Here is a 24017-nt window from a genome sequence, read left to right as displayed (position 1 = left end):
TCTGTCCATGGAATTCTCCAGGCAAGAATACTGGAGTGGGTTGCCATTTCTTAGTTCTCCAAAATGTTGGTTAAATAAAACCCAAAACTGGCCAGATGCCAAAGCAGATAATAAAATGCCTATTTCTGTAACTGGATCTCAGCATCTAGAAGCCTGATTCTCATAGAATGAGATAACATCACACTGCTCCAATGAAGCAACAAAGGAGATGCCCACTCCATTACTAGTTTTGATTGCAACTGATACCTAGGGACCTTGCTTCAAGAAATTTTAAAGGTACATTTACCTAGAGAAAAGTTTGTTGAACTTTTGATCAAGGAAACTCTTGATCATTACACGAAAATTGTCATTTAAAATGGATTTTATAGAGATGCATGCTGTTTAGCATGGATATAAATGTCAAAGCTGTGTAGCTTGTTATTTGACACTAGCTGTTCATTGTCATCAAATGTCCCTGGAGTCAAAAGGGAAGAGTATTTCTTAGTATTCTTTCTACTTGTAGATTCACAATTTTAGGGTTTTAATGTTGCTTTCTTCATGCATACAATTAAGTCTGCTTACTCGACTTAGAATTAATTGAAATGGAAAAAATAGCTGAGTTTTTTTTTCATGTGTTAATTCCTTTAGGGAATAAAAGGGCAACTGTCTTAAGATCACATGTTGTTACAGTTATGGGGGCATTGGTCTTTGAACTCAAGAAGGAAGTTAGAAAATTATTTATCCAATAGAAAGGACATCATTTCTAAAAATTCCTCAGATCTTTGCTGAGAGCAATTTAACATGTCTATAAGCTCTTTATTTTTTCAAGTTACTTTCTTTGTAAATATGAAGGAAAAAATTCAAAGCCACATGAAACTAAAAGATGAATACTCACTTTACATTTTTGGATTCTTTCAGTAAATATTTTGGAATATGACAGTATGTTTTAAAGGTTTCTAGAGAGCAGGGACTAAGTACCACTCAACTTTAAATTGCTGGGGTTATTGTAGTTCCTGATACATGACTGTGATTTACAAATATTTTTTAAGAATGGAGAGACAAGGGAATGAGGAAATGAAAGTAACCCATTAGGGCAGGCAGCAGAAATTTAGATCATGCTTAAAGACAGAGGAAGGCATAAACTGCCCCCATCCCTGATACCCTAGAATGAAAATACGTAAGCATAGCCAGTGCAAGATATTTTGTTTATGGTAAGAGTGGACCCCTGAGAGCTGACATTCCCCTTTCCGTTCCTTTCCTAGTCTAAGATGATATACAAAGACAGTGAACTCATACATAATGTTCCTACCTGGTGATTCCCTCTTCTGTGTGGCTACTACGACCACTAACTTCAGGTCTACATTTACAAGCAACAAATGCCCTGGGGATCTGAGTCCCCTCACAACTCCATGCATCCTTAGTCATGAATATGCCCTTGGCAGGCTTGCTCTTTGATTTGATAATAAACAATAAGAAATGTTATCTTCATCCCTTCTGAGTTAATATTCTTTCCTATTCTCAAATCTAGACCAAACTCTGTGAAGTCCAAACTCATACATCAAGAAGTCAGGAAGGATAAATATTAATGCATGTAAAATATAACTTGAATTTAACTAACTTGAAAATTTTTATTAAAATTCCAGTTGGGATATATTATAAGAATATTCTTCACCTGAATCAAATAAGCTACAGGGAGATGCTGCAATGCTAAACACATCTCATGTATATGTTTCAAGTGACACTTATCTCTTAAACTCTGTACTCTATTCTCTTAGATTCCTTGTTACTATGGAATTCAGGGTCATACTGATTTCACGGTTGATGGATCATTTTCATGGCTGATTTTCTAAACTAGCATAGAATCTTTTCCTTAATGTCCTCTGATTCCACTGAGATAAATCTTCATCTGTTATTTACATGGTTTTACTGTCATGTAAGTTACATATAGAGAAGCACAAAAGTCATAGAAAATAAATTATCATAAAATGGACACACTCAGGTGACTACCATGCAGGTCAAGAAACAGATTACCAGTGTACTGGAATTCCTGTTTGGGTCCCTCATACTCCTTGTACCAACATCTATTTCCTCTTTCTTCTTCCAAATCAATCAGTCACTATCTTGACCTCCTGACCTCTAACACCACGGATTGTTTTTGCATGTGCTAAATTATAAAAATGGAGTCATTATATATATATATATGTCATTTTATATATATATATGACATGTGTGTGTGTGTGCCAAGTCACTTTGGTGATGTCTGACTCTGCCACCTTATGGACTATGGCCTGCCGGGCTCCTCTGTTCATGGGATTGCCCAGGCAAGAATACTGGAGTGGGTTGCCATGCCCTCCTACAGGAGATCTTCCAGACCCAGGGATTAAACCCATATCTACTGCATTGCAAACAGGTTATTTTACCCATGATGCACTGGGGAAGTTCCATATATATGACATATGTACATGTAAATATATATCCTTTCACATCTGGCTTCTTTGGCTCAGCTTTACATTTGTGAGATTAATTCAAATTTTTGCATGTAGTTTTGGTTTTTCTCTTCCATTTTCATTATTGTATAGTACTTCACAATCATATCACCACTTATCTAGTCTGTGTATAGGAATTAAATTCCCATTTGTATAGTATGTAATTACCTAATTAGTTATCTAACATTAAAGATTGTTGTACTAACATTCACATGGGTTGTACTAACATTCACATTATATGGAATGTGAATGACATTGACATTACCTACATCTCTGCCAATACAAGATAACTTCTTTCATTTCAGCTATTCCAGTAGATATAGAACCATCTTTAATGGGTTTACTATCCACTGAGATATCATCTTTTGCGAGATTCCTTTTCAAATTTCTTGCCCCTATCTCTATTGAGTTGTCTCCCATTTTTCTACTGATCTATAGGTGTGTTTAATCTATTTTGGATATAAATTCTTCACCATTTATATGTATTGCATATATTTTTATCCATGGCATATATGTACACCCATAACTTCCCTTTTTATGGTACATGAAATTTTACCTTTAATATAGTCTATTTTATAAATACTTTTCTTTATGGGCTTGCCTTTCATATTTAGATCTGTCATGTACCTAGAATTGGATATGGCATCAGGTAAATGAATCTTTTTCTAAATGAATGTCCAATAGACCCAAGACCATTTATTAAAAAAGTGACTTTTTCCTTGCTACTCTGGAGAGAATATTTTTTTTTATAAATCGAATGTACATATATGAATGAAAGCTGAAATATTTCTCCTGTAAAGGCTAGGACTGGAAAAAAAAAGTTATATTTTATGTCTGACCAGTTGATTGTAAACATCTGAGACACTGTACCAGGAAAGATCCTGAGGTCACTCTCTGGGCTCAATGAAAGAGAATTACCATTGAATAACAGTGACCACCATTGCCTCAGGACACATGATGAAGGAAACAGCATCTCTTTCATGTCCTTAAACTAAACAATTACAAAGGGAAATAATATCACATGAAGAAAGAGGGATTAAACTACTTTTTGTAAGCTTTAATATCCTAATTTTTATTCTTTCCTAATTCCCAGCTCCCTCTCTGTAATGTAAGTAAGATCTGAAAATAAGGAAGGATTCTCAAAGACCTCAAAATTCTATGACTTCTACCTGCAAGAGCATGAAGCCAAGAGAGAGAGTAGATTTCTTCTCTCTCCACCTAATATCAACCTCACCTTCTGTGACAAGCAGTCTCCAAGATGGCCTGCAATTTATCCTGCCTCCTGGATTTTAATTTCTGACCTTAGGTTATAAGAAGACCTGACTCCACCTTGGAAGCTCTCACTAGGTCTTGATTCACTCGCTCTAAGGGAAGCCAGCTACCTTTCTAGAGGGAGTCCTGTGGAGAAACCCATATAGGTGAGTTTGGAAGGTGGCTCGCTGTTCACACTGTTTGCTGAACCCAGGGTAGGCAAGGAATGAGCAGCGAAGCTGGAAGATGTGAGGAGCTGTAGAAACTGCAGACATGTTTATTCTCTCCTAGCTGGTGCGGCAGCAAAGAGGTTCTCAGGTGAAGCTAATACAGACAAACAGAATGAAAGTGGCCTGGGGCCAAGCGAGCACATCGTGATGATCATGCGTAGTGCTATAAATGACCTCCGCTGTTACAGAATCATTATTTACAAAACGTGGGGCGAGAGAGAAAGGCCATGGGATGAAACAGCCTGACTACCGCCATGTTGGCTAATTTGCTCTTTCCCTCCAGAAGATGATCTTCCAAGGCTCGCCAACAGCGGAGAGTGGAAGCAGATCCTCCTTTGGCTGGTCTTTAGATGTGACTTCACTGTTGCCTCTTGAGAACCCAGAACCCAAACCACTTATTCTTTAAACTGCTCCTGAATGCCACTGAGACTGTGAGGTAATAACTCTTTGCTGTTTTAAGTTGCTATGTTTATGGATGATTTGTTCCACAGAAGAGCGAACTAAGGCACTTCCTTAGTTTTGGTTTATGTTCTGAGCAGGCATCTCTAAAAACTACCACCTTCAGAATTCTGTGATTGTTGAGTCACTAAGTGATATCTGACTCTTTGTGATCCCATGAACTGCAGCACGCCAGGCTTCTCTGTCCTTCACTGTCAGACTTCTGTAACGGTATACAGATTCACCAATATTTGTAAGAAACATAAACTCATAGAAAATGTGTCAGGGTATATTTACATGTCTCATTACCACCTCCCTGCTTTTATTAAAAATGTTTTTTATTGTATTTATATATATGTTTTTGGTTGCAAAATCTATATCTGGGTCTTTGTTGCTGTGCACAGGCTTTCTCTAGCTGTGGCTAGCTGGGCTACACTCTAGTTGCTGTGCACAGGCTACTCATTGTGATGGTGTCTCTTGCTGTGGAGCACGGGCTCAAGGGTGCATGGCTTCAGTACTTGTAGTGCATGGGCTTAGTTGCTCAGTAGCAGGTGGAATCTTCCCACATCAGGGATCAAACCTGTGTCCCCTGCATTGGCAGGCAGATTCTTATCCACTGTACCACCAGATAAGTCCCTCTTGCTGCTTTTAAACCTTATTTTCTACCACCTGGAATCATCTCAACCTTGCTGTCTACCTATCTGCTACTAAGTTACTTCAGTCATGTCTGACTCTTTCTGACCCCATGGACTGCAGCACGCCAGGCTTCCCTGTTCTTCACCATCACCTGGAACTTGCTCAAACTCATATCCATTGAGTCGGTGATTACATCCAACCATCTCATCCTCTGTTGTCCCCTTCTCTTCCTGCCTTCAATCTTTCCCTGCATCGGGGTCTTTTCTAAAGAGTCAGCTCTTTGCTTCAGGTGGCCAAAGTATTGTAGCTTCAGGTTCAGCATCAGTCCTTCTAATGAATATTCAGGATTGATTTCCTTTAGGATTGACTGGTTTGATCTCCTTGCAGGCCAAGGGACTCTCAAGAGACTTCTCCAACACCACAGTTCAAAAGCATCAATTCTTCGAAGCTCAACCTTCTTTTTGGTCCAACTCTCACATCCATACATGACTACTGGAAAAACCATAGCTTTGACTATATGGACCTTTGTTGGCAAAGTAATGTGTCTGCTTTTTAATATGCTGTCTAGGTTTGTAAATAACTTTTCTTCCAAGGAGCAAGTGTCTTTTAATTTCATGACTGCAGTCACCATCTGCGGTGATTTTGGAGCCCAGAAAAATAAAGTCTGTCACTGTTTCCATATCTTCCCCTCTATTTGCCATGAAGTTATGGGACCAGATGCCCCAACTCTACCTATCTACTTGTTACTTATCCTTCAAATCCTTTTTCAAGTGATGCCTCTTACATAAAAGCTTCATTTTACTATCAAACCAGACTGTCTAATCATCTTTAAAATCCTATAATATATATTCTTCACAGTACAGTTGATCAATCTTATGCTGTTTTGTCAACATGATCCATTTTAGTCTTATTGTCATAACTAAGTGATCAGTCTTTGATGAGCTCTTGAGGAGAGCTATCTTATTTATCATATTCAGAATCATCTAGCTTTCTTTTAAATACATATTAGGCATTTAATAAATCTTTATTAGTTGTTTGTTTTTTTCAGCAACATATCAAACTATCTTAAACTTGACCTTCCTAGTGCAGTATTAAGAAACTTCCATTTTGCTCTGTCATCTTCTTTCCATGGCTTGTCTGGGAAGTAGCATTAATATGAGAATATTATGGAATTCTAGTAATGCTTGCTTCATCAAGGTAAAAACTAAAAAAGTATTTTTAGAGAAAAGTATAAGAACCAACAGAATCAGAAATACCTCTATATTGCTTTTTTATTAATAATAGTGTATGTACGTGTCTCCACATTTTATACTGTGTGGATTTGGATGGGGTGATATTAGAGGTAAACGTGATGAAAGAAACAATGTAGGCTTCACTAACTATGATGTTCCAATCACAAATAGAAGTAAAGACAGTTATTTAGACATAACTTACCAATAGGATAGCTATAGTGAAAACTTAATGATTTATAAAACGCTATTTTTCTTTCTAATTTCCCATGGGTCACATGGATACCTTAGTCTAGATTGTAGCAAGTAATGGACATTTCAGTGCAGCAACTGTTTTCCCTTGCTTCATGACTTCATATTATACTTATAAGGGCCAATTTTAGCCTACTGATGCATATGCATACCCTCTCTTTTAAGAGGAACATTCAGTTCCCTAAGAGTTCTACTGATATCTACACAGATTTCCAATTATAATATTTCTTAATTATTAGAAGTATATTACCTACCAAAGGACTACTAGCCAACTTTACCTGGAACACATCCAAAGATGCAGATTATAAGCATCACTTGTGGGATGAGTTAAGGGGGAAATATAACAAGAAGTTTTGTGCAGGGTCGGTTTCCAGTTCAGTGCTATTTAAGATTTTTTCAATGACCAGGATGATGGACTATCAGGTACGCTTGTTAAGTCTGCCTATGACATCAGGTAAAAGAAATAGCCAGTATCTTGGTAAACAGAATTAGAATTAAAAATAGCCATAATATGTGTTAACAGTGGTCAAAAATGGAAAGAACAAAATTGAATGTGTATGCTTTCCTGTTGTATATGTAATGTAGGATATGAAATGTACAGGTAAGATAACAAAACACAAAGGAAATACAAGCCAACCAGAAAGACTTTCTTTATTTAAGGTCAGAGGAAATAAGTGAAAGGGAATATTAATTTCAATTTGAAAGTCAGTTGCTTTTTTATAAAAAGGGGCAAATAACAACTACAAGAGCAGCAATAATAAGAAGTTAGATTTGTTAGGAACAAATATGAACTGTTTATATAAAAAGCTGTCTGTAGCCAAAATAACTATTTACTATAACAATGTCCTTTCCTTACATCCTATCATTTTGAAAGGTCAATTATCTACCCAGGATGGTAACAACTTCAGTGAAAAAATAGCAAAACGGGAGCATTCACACAAACTTTTTAAAGTTATACATATGCTTTTACTCATCTGAGTTATTGCATGTAAAATTTTGACTTCACAAAACGCTTCTCTGTAAACTTTTATTCATATATGTCTTGTCTCACCAAGTAGACTGCACGATTTTCAAGTGCAAAGACTGGAACTTTGAAGCATACAAAAATCACTGGATGTGGGAATTATATTTTTCAGATAGTTATTTGCAATAGTGGACTTTTCTAGTTCAATTAGGTCACTCTTTGACATAGCCCCATACTTTATTCTAACAAGTCACCTGAAAGTGAAAGTAAAAGTTGCTCAGGTGGGTCTGACTCTTTGTGACCTCATGGGCTATACAGTCCATGGAATTCTCTAGGCCAGAATACTGGAAAGGGTAGCCATTCCCTTCTCTAGGGGATCTTCCCAACCCAGGGATGGAACTCAGGTCTCCCACATTGCAGGCGGATTCTTTACCATCTGAGCAGCCTGGGAAGCCCAAGAACACTGGAATGGGTAGCCTTTCCCTTCCCCAAGGGCATTTTCTGACCCAGGAATCGAACCAGGGTCTCATGCACTACAGGGGGATTCTTTACCAGCTGAGCTATCAGGGAAGCCCCCACAAGTAACCCAGAAAATGGGAATAGACAGTATTACTTTTGACCACCTAAGTAGTTCTTTAGTGTTAACCTTTTGGGGGATAATAGGATAAAGGTTTACTATTTTCATGTTCATCTGAACCAAGGAGGTTACTTTCATTATGCTAGCAGTTCTCAAGGTTTTGAGAGAACTGTTGGGGTCTCCAAAGACCCCTTGGGGCTCATCAAAACCCTTTGTGGAAGTGCATGAGATTGAAAGTATTTTTAAAATAAAACTAAGATTTTTTTTCACATTTTCACCCTCCCTCTCTCACAACTGTGAAATTTTCCATTTGTGTGTTATTGCAACAGAGTAAATGCAGAAGTGATTGGAAAACAAGCTGCCTTCAGTTACACTACACATTTGCAAAAGCTTAAAACATTGCTTCATCCTTCACTAATTTTTCATTTAGTAAAATACAAATTTTTATAAAATTAGGTTTATTAAAGTGTAATGGGTTTTTTGCTTTCATTTTGAAATTAATACTTTAAAATATCTGTTTTAATTTCTGATAATGTAAACATCAAGAGACATAACAAAACTCTTCCATAATCTTTAATTGTGAAAATGAAATTATGAAAACCATTGAATTAGTCTAATAGTTTCTAATTTGTTAGGAACTTCCAATTCCGTGAAATCATTTAAGACTGTCTTCTAGGGAGCAAGATAGAGAGGAAGGTTGGTACAAATCAATAGATCTTAACCTTGGCTGAACAGTAGAATCACCTGGATGCCGGAGTCCTGCTCCAGCTGGTCTAGGAGTACCCAAGGGGTGAATGGCATCGGCGAGAGGAAAGAAAGAAACAGTTTTTTTGATGACCCAAGGACCATAATCTTTATTGCTTTCAGTTTCTACTTATATAGCACATGTTCTTCTACGTAATGACTTACAATATTTTTCCATTCAGATCAACATCCCCTGATTCTAAGATGTGTTAAAAGTTTTTTCCTAGTCCTTTGTCACATTATGGTTACAGGTTTACCCTGAAACCTATTTTTATTCTACTAAAACATAGTCTATGAATTATATTGTTCCATCTACTTATTCTGTACAACCTGCTACTACAGCAAATACAGCATCTTGCTTCAGTGAATAGGTACTATAGTGGCATCTAAGGTCAAGAGTTCCTCATAGTACAGCCATTGTCAGTGGTGGTTTGTTTACCATCTACCCACATGCCACAAGACTATTTCTGGCAGGAACAAGTCTTCTGCAGTTTACCTTGAAACCATTTACAATACAATTCACATATTTCTTGTTGTTTATGCTTAGATTCTAAGGGGCACAAATATCTCTAGCATCCCAATCTTTATGAGAAAAGGCAATTGGCTTAGTTTCTGTAATTTTCGCTAATACATGACCCAAGTTTTCCAGTCATCAATAATAATCTCCTCATGAGGCCAGGTCACAATAGGCTTAGGGCTTGTTTTCAAAATGAACATGGTCTTATTCCGTAGCTGAGTGTTAGGAACCCACAGCCAGGGGCCCCAGTAGGTTTAATCATTTTTGGAATGTTTCTCTGGGGCAAGGGATCATTCTTCTTTTCCCTGGACTCTCGTGACCTCATCATGGAAGCCCCTACAACTCCAGCCATCAAAGAATGAAACAGAGTTAGCCACAACAAAAGCATAGAAACAGGAAGGAGGGAAGGTTCCCATCCTGGAGAGAAACCGCTTTGCAGTTTCTTCTTGAGTGGTGCCATGACTTTGTCATCCGGCAGTAGATCCAGAATGGCTCCCAACACCTGGAGAGTTTCAAAATGAATATTGGTGCCAGGATGCTTTTTTGCATTTATTTATCATCATTTTTGGAGGCAGGGGTGGATTTTTGCTTAGGCATCAGGATTTTGGAAACCTTCCTATGTAGCTGTAATATACAGACAAGGTTGGTCATGCATGTGATAGACCATCTTTCCTCTATGCCAGTCTGATGGAGTTTTTAAATTTCCACCACACCATATGAAGATGCCTCCTCCAATTGTGTTACCAAATCAAGCTTGGGTCCATTTGCCCACATGTAATAAAGCCAATCTACTAATAATATGTTGTGGTGAAGGAAAGTGCAGTGTTTATTGCAGAGTGCCAAGCAAGGGGTCCAAGTATTTAATGTTTAAAAGACCCAAACTCCCCACGGCTTTCAGGGCAAGATTTTTAAAGACAGGGTGAGGGAAAGGATTGCAGAGTATGTGATTAGCTTGTGGACATTTTTCTGATTTGTTGGTGGTGAGGTAATCAGGAGTCACAATTATCAACCTTCTGGTTCTAACTCATTTGGGGTCTATGTGCTTGTGGGCAGCATACAGTTGTTGTTTAGTCACTAAGTCGTGTCTGATTCTTTGTGAACCCATGGACTGAAGCACCCCAGGCCTCCCTGTCACTCACTATCTCCCAGAGTTTGCCCAAGTTCATGTCCATTGAATCAATGATGCTATCCAACCATCTTATTCTCTGCCACCCTCTTCTCCTTTTGCCTTCAATCTTTCCCAGCATCAGGATCTTTTCCAATGAGTCAGCTCTTTGCACCAGGTGGCCAAAGTATTGGAGCTTCAGCTTCAGCATCAGTCCTCGCAATGAGTATTCAGGGTTGATTTTCCTTAGAACTGACTTGTTCGGTCTCCTTGCTGTCCAAAGGACTCTTAAGTGTCTTCTCCAGCAACTCAACTCAAAAGCATCAATTCTTTGACACTCAGCCTTCTTTATGGTCCAACTCTCACATCCGTACATGACTACTGGAAAGACCATAGCTTTGACTCTATGGACCTTTGTCAGCAAAGTAATGTCTCTGCTTTTTAATATTATGTCTAGATTTGTCCTAGCCTTCCTTCCAAGCATACAATTAAATCCTTCTATTTGGTGAATTTACAGTTAAATTCTTCTGTTTGGTGGGGGTTTCAGTATCTATAAAATAGCTCAAAGGATATTACTTAGAATATTATCTGTAGCCCTTGAGGAGGAACTAAAGGTCCTTGACTTTGTTTAATGGCTAAATTATTATTATTTTGTCTTGCTTGACTGCTTTTCTTTGTTTCTGCATTTTCTCACTTTTTGATTAAATGTGTTCTTTGGAACGTGGTGAAGGCCTAGGAGGTTAAAGTTTTTCTAAAAACAAGAGGCAGGTGGAGGACATGGAGTGGGGCAGACTGTCCTGAGAATACCCCATAGTGTCCTGCTTAGTTACAAAGGGACAGAGCCCATGCAAGCCTTAATCATTTCTGACATCATCACCTCTGGGTAATGCCTGTGATGTCCTAAGTCATCATGTGCTTTATCTCTCTCTTTTTAAAAAATATTGCTTATGAATTTCAAGTGGTTTATGATTGTGCATATTTTTCCTTATGATTCACAGTACTGAACTTAAATTATAATGTGTGTGCAGTGTACTCTGTCCTGTCTGACTCTTTGTGACACCACGGACTGTAGCCTGTGAGGCTCCTCTCTATGGAATTCTCTAGGCAAGAATACTGGAGCAGGTTGCTATTTCTACTCTAGGAGATCTTCCCCACCCAGGGATTGAACCCAGGTCTCCTGCATCTCCTGGATTGGCAGGTGGATTCTTTACCACTGCATCACCTGAGAAGCCATCATTGGTTTAATGATTAAGTTACAATGATAAAATTAAAAATTTAGCTCCCACTTTTCAACACAAAAGCATAAGGAATGATTTGATATTTTGTAAAAATGTAAATGAAATAACTTGTTCCTTTCTTAGATCAAACTAAGAAAGCAGGCTAGAATTACATTCCTGAAAGAGCATGTTGTTTTAAGTATAAATCAAGTAACTGGGTGAATTTCATCTCCCATTTGACATTTTGTGATTAAGTGGGTTTCAGATATACTGGCTCCCTCAAGCAGTGGCAAATTCCATAAAGTCATAAAATGACAATTTCAAATTTAATGGGGAATTTAGAGAATTTAGATTTCAGCTTGATACCTCTCCCCTCTTATTTTTGCCCTCTGCCCATTTTAATAACTATTCATAATGAATTCAGTCACTATCTGTGAATTTCATCTTCTCTTTCACATTGACTCTATATGAGTCTAATAGTATATATGTTGTCATTAATTTGTGGTAATTTCATAATCTCTGGTACTTAATAGAATAAATCTTACCTTTAAATATTAGATCAAAATTTAGATTTCAAAAATCAGGTATCATAGCCAAGATGGTAACTGGCTATAATATTTATGACAATCACTTTTAAAAAATTCCATGTTTTTAAATCTGTTATTTTGATCATTCACACAAACCTGTGTAAACATTGCTCAAATGTCACTAATGTATGAATACTCAGTGTGGTATTTTCTGATGAAGTATGGGATCTCTTGTGAAATAATATGTACAGATGAAAATATATTATTCTATAAACTGTTTTCCATTTGCAGTTGAAAAGAAAAAAGTATGTCATTTAATTTTCTCATATTTATGCTCAGTTCCAAATTTCCGTATATTATAGAATGACTCCTAATGACGTTTGTTGCCCCTCAAAAATCCAGTTTGTTGCAAAAGAGGCATCTTTTACTGAAAGATTGTTAATATAAATATTAAATCACCTATTAAAATATTATATGTGAGTTTGTTTATGATGCAAAAAAAACTTTCTTAATATGCAGCAAATTAACCCTTTTAAAGTATTAATGCATAATAGACTGAAGAGAAATATGTTTGCCAGGCACATATACTTATAAATATATATATTTTATTAGGTATAGTCTTTGCATAATATACATTTTATATCAGTTTTTAAGCAATTAGTGAGGGAAGCAAAGATCTTACTTTGTGATTAAAACATGATATTATTTTAAAGTATATTTTGAATTTAGTACACTATTTTCTTTCCCTTTTTCTTCTTGATTACTGTTTTCTCCTTTACTATGTTGTAAAAGAATTTGTATTTCTTAAACACCTTCATTCCTTCTTATGCTCATTTAACTTACTACTTATGAATTGTAACTTGTCTTTCCTTTAGTAAATAAGCATTAAATATTAATTGTCAATAAGTGAAGCTTCTAAAAGGTATTGTGCACAATTCTATAGTAGCTATACAGGAAAACTTTGTCTCACAGTAGCATTCCTTGGATTTGATAAGAAAGTTTTCATTAATATATAATTCTCTGGCAAGATGAATGAATAACGCTACATACAGACAATCAGGTAATGAAGAGTCTTAGAATCGATACCCAAGTAAAATATATTCATTAAATAAAAAGTTTATGAATTGCTTACTAGTGAGAGTCTGGATTCAGTTTTTGCTGTTATTTTTTATTATTTATTCTTTCCTGAGAATATTTTTCATTAATTTGTCTACCCTCTACTGCACAATGGTTTTAAACATTATAAAAGAGCAATGTCAAGCTTCTTTCTTCAGTTTTTACTAGCTTCTATTTACAAATCCGTTTGAGGGGTTTCCCCTAATTTTGTATTGACTTATGTTGTGATATCACCAACTGTGTTTCCCCCTTTTTATTTCTTAAGTAGGAAAGAATACATTATATTCCTCATGGTTGCTTTTTCCTTACAGAATTCCCCTGGCTCGCCGCTGACAGATCTTGATATCCAAGAGGGAGTTGGCTTGCAGGATTAAAGGCAAGAACCTCAATTAGACACTCTCTGATTTCTTCAGATGTTTTTTCTAATCTTTTAATATGGGATTATAGGCAGCTAGAACCTATGCTGCTGTTATAAAAATAGCGAAGACTCTTTGTTCTAAATCATAAATACCCGACATTTTTTAAATGTCTATTTTTCTTAATTGGAATTAATTCTGGTCTAGATGAGAATAATGAACTTTGGTCAGCTCTTTGCGGTTCTGAGTACAAAATAGCTTGATGAGCACCGTGAAGCACACAGAATCTCCTCAGAATCTGCTGGAAAACTCCCTCAGAGACTGATTAGCTCAGGCTTGTCACAAATAGGGGAGATAATTATGGGGCTTAACAGTCTATGTGGTGGATCTTTTGAGAGGCAATGGGTAGATCTAAGACTGTCTTTGGATCGACCCTAATTCTTATTATTGCACATATCTTGTGAGTTTTTTTGTGTTTTTTTTTTTTTTTTTAGCACATCCCCAGAGACTAAACATTGTCTCTTCCCAGAGGATGACATCACATTTCTTTTCCAGAAGATAAAATTGTCCAAATTAGATTATCTTTAATTAGTCTAATCTTATGAGCCATTCCATAAAGTTTATTGCACCCGTGCTGGCACCATGTTACCAGATTCTTATTGAATGAACTAATCTTTTGCCACTGAAATGAGGCTTATAAACAATGTTGCTGATTCCTTTATTACAATAAAGATTTCCTTCTCTGAAGCTTCAGGTTTCAATAACTGTTATATGTTTCTCAGTAATATCAGATGACTTTGTTTTAATGAGAATGTTGACTTATTCCAAAATTCACTTGTTACTGAGTTATTCTACTGCAAAGTGCCTTCACAGTGAGAAAAGGCAAATAATTAAAATTTTAGCAAATTTCACTTTTACAGACTATAATTCGGGATAATGTTGTTTCCTGTTTTATTCTAAGGACCATCCTCTTCAGTTTCATTCATCCTTGCTTTTGGGTGAGAGAACAGCTTGAGGGGCATCTACTCACACAGGACATGAAAAGATCCCATTCATTAAAAGGAAGGTTCCAGACAGATAAAGTAAACTACTATCACTAGAAATTATGCCCTAGTGATATTTTATTCAATCCATTTTTCTGTCTCAACTGCCTTCTGCTTAAAACTTTATCTAGGACGTTTCACAAAAATGTGCTTATATTTTAAGCCATGGATTAAAATGAATTACAACCTCCAAATTAAAATTGTTGACCTGATGATCCAAAACATATTCCAAATCAGATGAAAATGTCTCAGGTTTAAATTTTATACTCTTTCAAAACCTTTAAAAATCCTCCATGCCAAGATTTTCATCCTTAATTTTTAGAATTTCATTTACTTTGTGACCTGGGTCAAGTCCCTTAACTTTGTGTGTTTCTGATCCTTATAATTAGATGGTTGCAAAACATGGTTGAAAATTTCTAAAACACTCTGATTCTATGATATAAAAATGCTGTTGCTCTCTGGGGACTCTCTTCTTCCCTGAAAATGTTGCCCAGTTGTTGCGAGTTAAAGGAATTACTTTTGCTAACAGGCTCCTTGGTTTCTTGAGTGATTGTAGTACCTTAACTTGTATAACTTCTAACATCTGATCTAGTCTCTTAGACCTGTTTATTTAAATAATAAGCTTTCTTAGGGGGGAAAATCCCTTTAAATGAAATAGATGACTGCCTCTTTTCTGTAAAAATACCTTCAAAATGAAATTAAATCATTTTTGTCCCTTAACTCTAACCTATATGACAAGAAGGATCATGAATATTTTTGTGCCATTACAATGTAAACAGAGGGAAAAATATCTTGTTGCATCAGAATAAGTGTGTTTGCTTCACAAAAGTTTTTATAGGAGGAAAAATGAGAAAAGTCATATACTCAGTTTTCTGTATAACTTCCCTAGAATGAAAAAAAAAATATTTCAAGTGAAAATTTACTTTGGTGGTCTGTATTTCTAAATTTGCTTACTAAAGCTAGAAGAGAAAAAGGAGATGATAATTATTGGGAATGTTGAGTGCTTTTCAAAACTAAAAAGCTATCTTATCAGTAAAATTGAATTCTTAGCCAAATGCTAAAATCATCTTTGGACACAAAATTCATCTCTTCTCATCCTCATTTCTTTATATTTTGTTGTTTTCTCTCTCTCTCTTCCTATTCTCTCCCTAACATTTGAATTTAAAAGGAAGAGGTTGCTGCTGGTTTCTGTCTGACTTGGTTTGTGTAAGTAGAGAAGATCAGCATTTTGCTTTTTCCACAGAGTAATTGAGACTCAGTCAATCAGACTCAGTTCATTGATTTTTGGAGCTGAGCTGCAATGGTGCCTCTTACCGTTAGCCACCCTGGTGAAGCTGAGCAAGGCCTCTAATCCTCTTAAACAGCAGTCAAGAAATTGAGATAAAAGCTGGTAATTCAAATTGTTCAAATAACAGATTTGACAAATTAGGGGGGGTTCAACCCTACTAGGAAAAAAAAGTCAATCTTGCCGGTTATTATATATGATGGTTCAACATAGATGAGATGCAAATCAGGATATTATATAGACAGTGTTAGACATACTAATAAGAGAAGTAATTCACTCTATTTTATAAACACAATGAAAAGAAAATTATAAAAATGAAATGGTGACATACCAAACAATCCTCAGAATTCCAAAAGTCAAAAATTAGATATTGCACACTGACAATTTCTATGCCCTCTTCGATGAGGGGGAAAAAAAAACAACATGAAAAATAAAAATAAGGTTTAAAATAATATTTATTTTGTGTACCTTATACTAATGTCATTTTAATTTAATTCTGTTAATAAATGAAACATGAGAACACGTGCAGTTTTGGTCTCTGAATAATAAATAGTAGAAATACTTACACTTAGTTAATCATTCAAATAAATGAATAAATCCAAGCAGGCAACTTAGTTGGTAATTTCACTGAATTCACTAAAACTATTGTTTGTTTCAGTCAAAGAAAAGTTGAGATTTCTGTTTGAATAGACATAGACAAGGGATTTTTAATGAGAATTTTGGTCTACCCTTGGTGAGATCATAGATGTATTCTGAAAAGCTTTTACATTATCCTACACTGTGTTCACAAATAGTGTAGAATGCCCTATATATGTGTGTGGGATGAAAAAAAAACCCTTAAATTTTAATTATAATATTTTCCTTTCTTATTTATCTTAAGAGAAATAAAGCATTATATCCATCTCACAGAAAAGCATTTTTGTGATATTTAATTATTTGATTGCATGTAGGTTAATTCTGTATCTCCTAAGCTTAACCATTTCAAGTACTTTTCATTTTTCTTTAGTTCTATTGTTCTTTTTTCCTTTCCATGTATATATAATCAATATTTAGAATATTGTCCAGAACGTAAGTTGCTGGATCATTTTGGATCCAGCATTTGGATCATTGAGCAAGATCATTTTCTTGCTCAATGAATGAACTAATTAAAATGTTTTAATTTAGATGAATTTTAGGAATCAAAGTAGTTGTGTAGCACCTATTCAGCACTTACAATGCCGTTTATTTCCTTATTAGAAGTAAAGCTCAACATATTGGTTCTATATATTCAAATATCAAATATTCTCTGATGACTTGGAAATTAACACTCAGCCAAACCTATCAGGCATCATTCTATGTGGAGTGTGTGTATATATATATACTGCTGTTGCTGCTAAGTCACCTCAGTCGTGTCCGACTCTGTGTGACCCCATAGACGGAAGCCCACCAGGCTCCCCCGTCCCTGGGATTCTCCAGGCAAGAACACTGGAGTGGGTTGCCATTTCCTTCTCCAATGCATGAAAGTGAAAAGTGAAAGTGAAGTCGCTCAGTCGTGTCCGACTCTTAGTGACTGCATGGACTGCAGCCCTCCAGGCTCCTCCGTCCATGGGATTTTTCAGGCAAGAGTACTGGAGTGGGGTGCCATTGCCTTCTCCATATATATATATATATATATATATATATATATATACTACATCCTGGAATGTGAAGTCAAGTGGGCCTTAGAAAGCATCACTACGAACAAAGCTAGTGGAGGTGATGGAATTCCAGTTGAGCTAATTCAAATCCTCAAAGGTGATGCTGTGAAAGTGCTGCACTCGATATGCCAGCAAATTTGGAAAACTCAGCAGTGGCCACAGGACTGGAAGAGGTCAGTCTTCGTTCCAATCACAAAGAAAGGCAATGCCAAAGAATGCTCAAACTACCGCACAATTGCACTCATCTCACATGCTAGTAAAGTAATGCTCAAAATTCTCCAAGCCAGGCTTCAGCAATATGTGAACCGTGAACTTCCAGATGTTCAAGCTGGTTTTAGAAAAGGCAGAGGAACCAGAGATCAAATTGCCAATATCCACTGGATCATCGAAAAAGCAAGAGAGTTCCAGAAAAACAACTATTTCTGCTTTATTGACTATGCCAAAGCCTTTGACTGTGTGGATCACAATAAACTGTGGAAAATTCTGAAAGAGATGGGAATACCAGACCATCTGACCTGTCTTTTGAGAAACCTGTATGCAGGTCAGGAAGCAACAGTTAGAACTGGACATGGAACAACAGACTGGTTCCAAATAGGAAAAGGAGTCCGTCAAGGCTGTATATTGTCACCCTGCTTATTTAACTTATATGCAGAGTACATCATGAGAAACGCTGGGCTGGAAGAAACACAAGCTGGAATCAAGATTGCCGGGAGAAATATCAATAACCTCAGATATGCGGATGACACCACCCTTATGGCAGAAAGTGAAGAAGAACTAAAGAGCCTCTTGATGAAGGTGAAGGAGGAGAGTGAAAAAGTTGGCTTAAAGCTCAACGTTCAGAAAACTAAGATCATGGCATCTGGTCCCATCACTCCATGGCAAATAGATGGGGAAACAGTGGAAACAGTGTCAGACTTTACTTTTTTGGGCTCCAGAATCACTGCTGATGGTGATTGCAGCCATGAAATTAAAAGACGCTTACTACTTGGAAGGAAGGTTATGGCCAACCTAGATAGCATGTTTAAAAGCAGAGACATTACTTTGCCAACAAAAGTCCATCTAGTCAAGGCTATGGTTTTTCCAGTGGTCATGTATGGATGTGAGAGTTGGACGGTGAAGAAAGCTGAGCGCCGCAGAATTGATGCTTTTGAACTGTGGTGTTGGAGAAGACTCTTGAGAGTTTCTTGGACTGCAAGGAGATCCAATCAATCCATCCTAAAAGAGATCAATCCTGGGTGTTCATTGGAAGGTCTGATGTTGAAGCTGAAGCTCCAATACTTTGGCCACCTCATGCGAAGGGTTGACTCATTGGAAAAGACCCAATGCTGGGTAGGATTGGGGGCGGGAGGAGAAGAGGACAACAGAGGATGAGATGGTTGGATGGCATCACCGACTCGATGAACATGGGTTTGGGTAGACTCCGGGAGTTGGTGATGGACAGAGAGGCCTGGCGTGCTGCGATTCATGGGGTCTGATTCATGGGGACACGACTGAGCGACTGAACTGAACTGAACTGAACTGATACTACTACTGTACATATATATATATATACTACTGTATATTCCTTGTGACCAGGGATTCAATCTAATTTGTCCCTTTATTTCCAGCACCTGACATGTGGTAAGAACAAATAAATATTAATTAAATGAATGGATGTGTAAATGAGTAAATGTCATCAACTGAATACCCCCAATATTAGTTGTATCTATTACACAATTGCATGAAAAGCTGTAGCTAATTGGTCCAAATCTGCTGCCTGGGGAGCAAGGTCAGTTGAGGGCAGTCAATGTTTATTCAATTTGATGTTCCATACATTTATTGAACAGGTATTGAGCATGTATCCACTCTACACAGCATTCTATAGTTGATCCTACAGGAAGATACATAAATATGAGGGGTTTATGTATAATAAACAGACCAAGCAAAAACAAAAGTGTGCTTAAGAATATGTTATAGGAACACTCCTAGATATCCCAGTGGATGAACTACAAAGTGAGGAGAATAAGAGAGTATGCATCACCACCCTTTCAGATTTGCTGCTTGTCTATTGACATGATTTGAGATACAAAGCTGGCCCCCAACATCCTACATTTCTCCTCTTGCTAGTGTATTACTTTATTTGGCCATTATTCCTTTCTCACAGACCTATTTTTAAATTAAAATTCCACAAGGGGGGTAATACAACAAACCTCCACTAGTTGGGTGTCTCCTCCACTAGTTGGAGAACAACATTCTCCACAAAGGAAGCTTTGAGACACGGGATGAACGGTGGGGGAAAAACGTGCACCAATAAGGGAAAAAATAAGCTTGACAGAGGAGATGAAGGTTTGCTATGAGTCACTTACTTATTTCCAGATGAGAGGCCCTAGGTGGTGTTAGAAAAGAATAATCTCAACATTTGGAGTAGGAAATGGCAACCCACTCCAGTATTCTTGTCTGGAAAATTCCACGGACACTGGAGCCTGGCAGCCTACAGTCTGTGGGGTCGCAAAGAGTTGGACATGACTGAGAAACTGAACATAACTTCATCCATCGTTAACAGCACAAAGCTCATTGCATTCTCAGAGTTGGAATAACCTTGTCCTCTGCCAAAGAGGGACTGTCACAAATGAAAATAAGATGAGTATATGTTTTATAACTATTACATATTTACTTACCTAACAAAGTTACTAAGACAATCTAAACTACTATCATCTTTTTTGCTATGGATAAAAATAATTAAGCCTCAAATAATGACACGTTCTTTGTCTTTGTTAACCTAAAGTAGAGGAAAAAAATTTGCTGAATCTGGTATTTTCACCACCTATTGAAGACATTCTAATAAATAGTCATCAAATATTCCCAAAGGACACTTTTCAGGCAAAAGATGTCAATGTGCTGATCAAATCAATGCATATAAGAAAAGTACACTTGATTATATTACTTAGGGAAAATATATTTGTACAATTTAATGAGAATAGAATAATTTGATTAAAATAGAATTCTATCAATGTGGCTTATTATTTGACATCATAAACAAAATTGCCTGAGTCAAAACTCACGTTGTTTGAATTATAAAATGACAATGTAGACTGTTTCTACGAATGTAGAAACTAACTCTAAATTATGTGGAAAAAAATAATGTGTAGCAAGAAAAAACCTCTTAAATTAATCAAACTATTATGGCACTACCAAGGTCACTAAACACTGGCAGAGTTTTACTAATTGAGACAAAAAAACTAGGAAGTACTAGCCTGCGTTTGCCTTTATGACATAGACAATTTGAGTTAGCCATGAAAGTTGATGATATCTTAACTGTCAGTCCTGTTACATCTCACCTGCATCTGTCTTTTGTCACTGCAGTGAGAAGCCAGACCACTTACTGAACACCTAATATATGCCAACAGTTTGCATGCTCACAAGTCATTCAAGGTAGGTAGCATTATCCATATTTTACAGTGTCTAAATGGCGAAGTCAGGGGTTGACAGAGGCACTGACGGTATTAAGCCCATCCTGATATCTGCTTCTTTGGTGTTACTTTTCTCCTACTCATTTCACCTGATCTGAAAAATCTGATGAATAAAGTACTTGGAGTTAGACCAGCAGTGCTAACAAGCATGCATCAGAGGATTATTTAAACACAGATAGACAGGGCTACACCTACAGTTTCTGATTCAGTGTGTGTGGGGTGGGGCTTGAAAATTTGCACTTTCTGGTAAGTTCTCAGATATTATTGGCTCAGGCCCCACACTTTGAGAATCATTGGGTTATATTAAGGTCTATGTGCCTCCAAAGCTCAAACACTACACAGCATCACGCCGCCTTCCCAAACTGTATTGGGAGTGCCAGGTACCAGTATTTGGCAAGTGTTACCAGTCACTCCTAAAGGAAATCAACCCTGAATATTCACTGGAAGGACTGATGCTGAACTGAAGGTCCGATACTTTGGCCACCTGATGCGAAGAGCCAACTCTTTGGAAAAGACCCTGATGCTGGGAATGATTGAGGGCAGGGGGAGAAGGCAGAGGATGAGATGGCTGGAGAGCATGTCCAGATGGCTGGACATGAATTTGAGCAAATTCTGGGAAAGAGTGAAACCAGGGAAGCCTGGTTTGCTGCAGTTCATAGGATCTCAAAGAGTCAGACACTACTTAGTAACTGAACAACAAAATTGCATAAAAAGGGTTGAGGATTAAATTATGTTTAAATTGATACTGTCACCATAGGACTCCTCAAAGTCTTTAATATGCTAATATCACATCTTCAAGAGTTAAAGCATAGTATGCAGTGTTTCCTAAACTTACCTGATTCCAGAAATCCCCCTTTTACATTGAAGAGCAAGTCCTAAAACTAGTGTTCTGCAAGAGCTGGATAGAAAATACCCTGAAACATAAGTTTTAAGGAGGGCAAATGTTTTTTAGGAACTAGTAAGAAACAGTCTTCTGAAATAGAAGATGGACATGAATAACTGTAGCTGGTCATTGGGTTCAACTGACACATGCTAAGTGAGACGATTGCTAATGTTTGCTTAAATTAAGAAAACTGAATTGCATAAATTACAGGGATGTGCACATAAAACATTTAAAATACAAAGTAGAACTTTTCTATTATAGCTCCTTCCTCCTTTTCAGTCAATAGACAGTTTTCAGATCTTTTCTGAGTTTAATTGTCTTTCTCTGCTGATTAAAGAACAGGAAGGATTTGAATACAATTGGGAGCTTGGTTGTCAACAAAATTCATAAACTGGTGTGCGACACAGGCACAGCAATGACCACTGAGGAAGCGGAAGCCACCACTCTTCACTAGCTCAGATATGTTCCAACAGTAAGATGGACCAGAGTTTAAGCCAGATAGAACCAACAGGTTACAGAAAAATCTAAAATTTCCACTAAGTCTAATTTGCTTCCTCAGACAACATTGGAGATGAAACAACTACAATGCATACCTAGTATTTAAAAGTTCTTAGGTAAGAGATTGGGATTAACAGATACATACTACTATATATAAAATAAATAAACAACAAAGACCTACTGTATAGCACAGGGAACAATACTCAGTATCTTGTAATAACCTGTAGTTCCCATAGAGGAAGGCACGGCAACCCACTCGGAGGTTTCCCAAGTGGCTCAGATGGTAAAGAGTGTGCCTGCAATGTGGGAGACCTGGGTTCATTCCCTAGGAGGGGAAGATCCCCTGGAGAAGGAAATGGCAGTGCACTCCAGTATTCTTGCCTGCAAAATCCCATGGAGAGAGGAACCTGGCAGGCTACAGTCCATGGGGTCTCAAAGAGTCAGACACAAATGAGTAACTAACACTTTCACTTTCACTTTGTAATAGCCTATAAGGGAAAAGAATACAAAAAAAGAATATACATATATATATATGTGTGTATATATATATATACACACACAGACACACACACACACACATTTATGTGTTTACAATTGAAATCACTGTGCTAATACAACATTGTAAATAAGCTATGTTTGTTTAGTTGCTAAGTCATGTATTTTGGGACCCCATGAGCTATAGCCTGCCAGGCTCCTCTGTCCGTGGGATTTCCCAGGCAAGAATACTGGAGTGGGTTGCCATTTTCTTCTTCAGTTAATCCACTATACTCCAAAGAAAAAAAATTTCTGTAACAATAGCAACCAAAAGTCTTTAGGAAAAAGAATTGTTTTAAATAAAAATACTTTAAGGTCCTGATATTTTAATTTACTTTACATTATTTTGAATAAGCATTCTTGTTCCATAGATATAAATTTCACTGGGAAACTATGTTTATTTGGAAGCCATATTTCCTCATCTTGTATTTGTTTAAAGAATAATAATCTCCATCACGTAGAATACTTCCCTGTTTCAATCAACATACATGTTGAAACACTTCTTGCAGATAAAGTATAAGGTAAAGAAAGTTCTTAAGGAATACAAGTGTCCAGAATGAGAAACTAAATTACATCATGTAACAACAACTGGGTTGACCATCAACAGTATGGTCAATATTGAGAGAGTATCTGAGTGTTTAAAATGTGTCTTAGAGACCACAAATGTCCTAAAGGAAGTCTAGAGAGTACTACTGTTGGCATTTAAACTTAATTTCTTTTTCTTCTTGCATCAGAATGGCTGGTCTCACAAATGAGTCATGATTCCACCAAATTACCAACAAGATTCCGTTATCAGCCATGAAGATTTATGTATGTTGATTCATCTCTCATTTGATGGCAAATCTCTTGACATAAGAAGCAAGTTGAAAATTCACTGTTTACCTAGAGGCTGTAGCAAATAGAACTCTCTAAAAATCAAATGAATATTCAAATTATAGGAGATAGGAAATTTTAGCAGTTCAGTGGAGTTGATAAACATTTCAAAATAGCTTTTAAATGTTTAAGATTCAATACGATTGAAATAA

At 36.8% G+C, this 24017-nt stretch overlaps 1 long non-coding RNA gene across 1 annotated transcript; it reads left to right on the top strand.

The window, feature by feature from the left end:
• LOC145529494 (uncharacterized) lies at positions 1 to 23907 on the top strand. Its single transcript, XR_014071285.1, has 6 exons — positions 1 to 276; positions 3559 to 3883; positions 4233 to 4382; positions 13580 to 13644; positions 20971 to 21039; positions 23727 to 23907. It is a non-coding gene; the product is annotated as an uncharacterized LOC145529494 (long non-coding RNA).
• Positions 23908 to 24017: the final 110 nt, after the last annotated feature.

This window comes from Giraffa tippelskirchi, chromosome 12, assembly GCF_054371585.1.
Source record: "Giraffa tippelskirchi isolate mGirTip1 chromosome 12, T2T-mGirTip1v1.2.pri, whole genome shotgun sequence".
In the NCBI taxonomy this organism is placed as follows: domain Eukaryota; kingdom Metazoa; phylum Chordata; class Mammalia; order Artiodactyla; family Giraffidae; genus Giraffa; species Giraffa tippelskirchi.
Note: the sequence above shows the minus strand (reverse complement) of the source record. Positions and strands in the feature narration are given on the sequence as shown.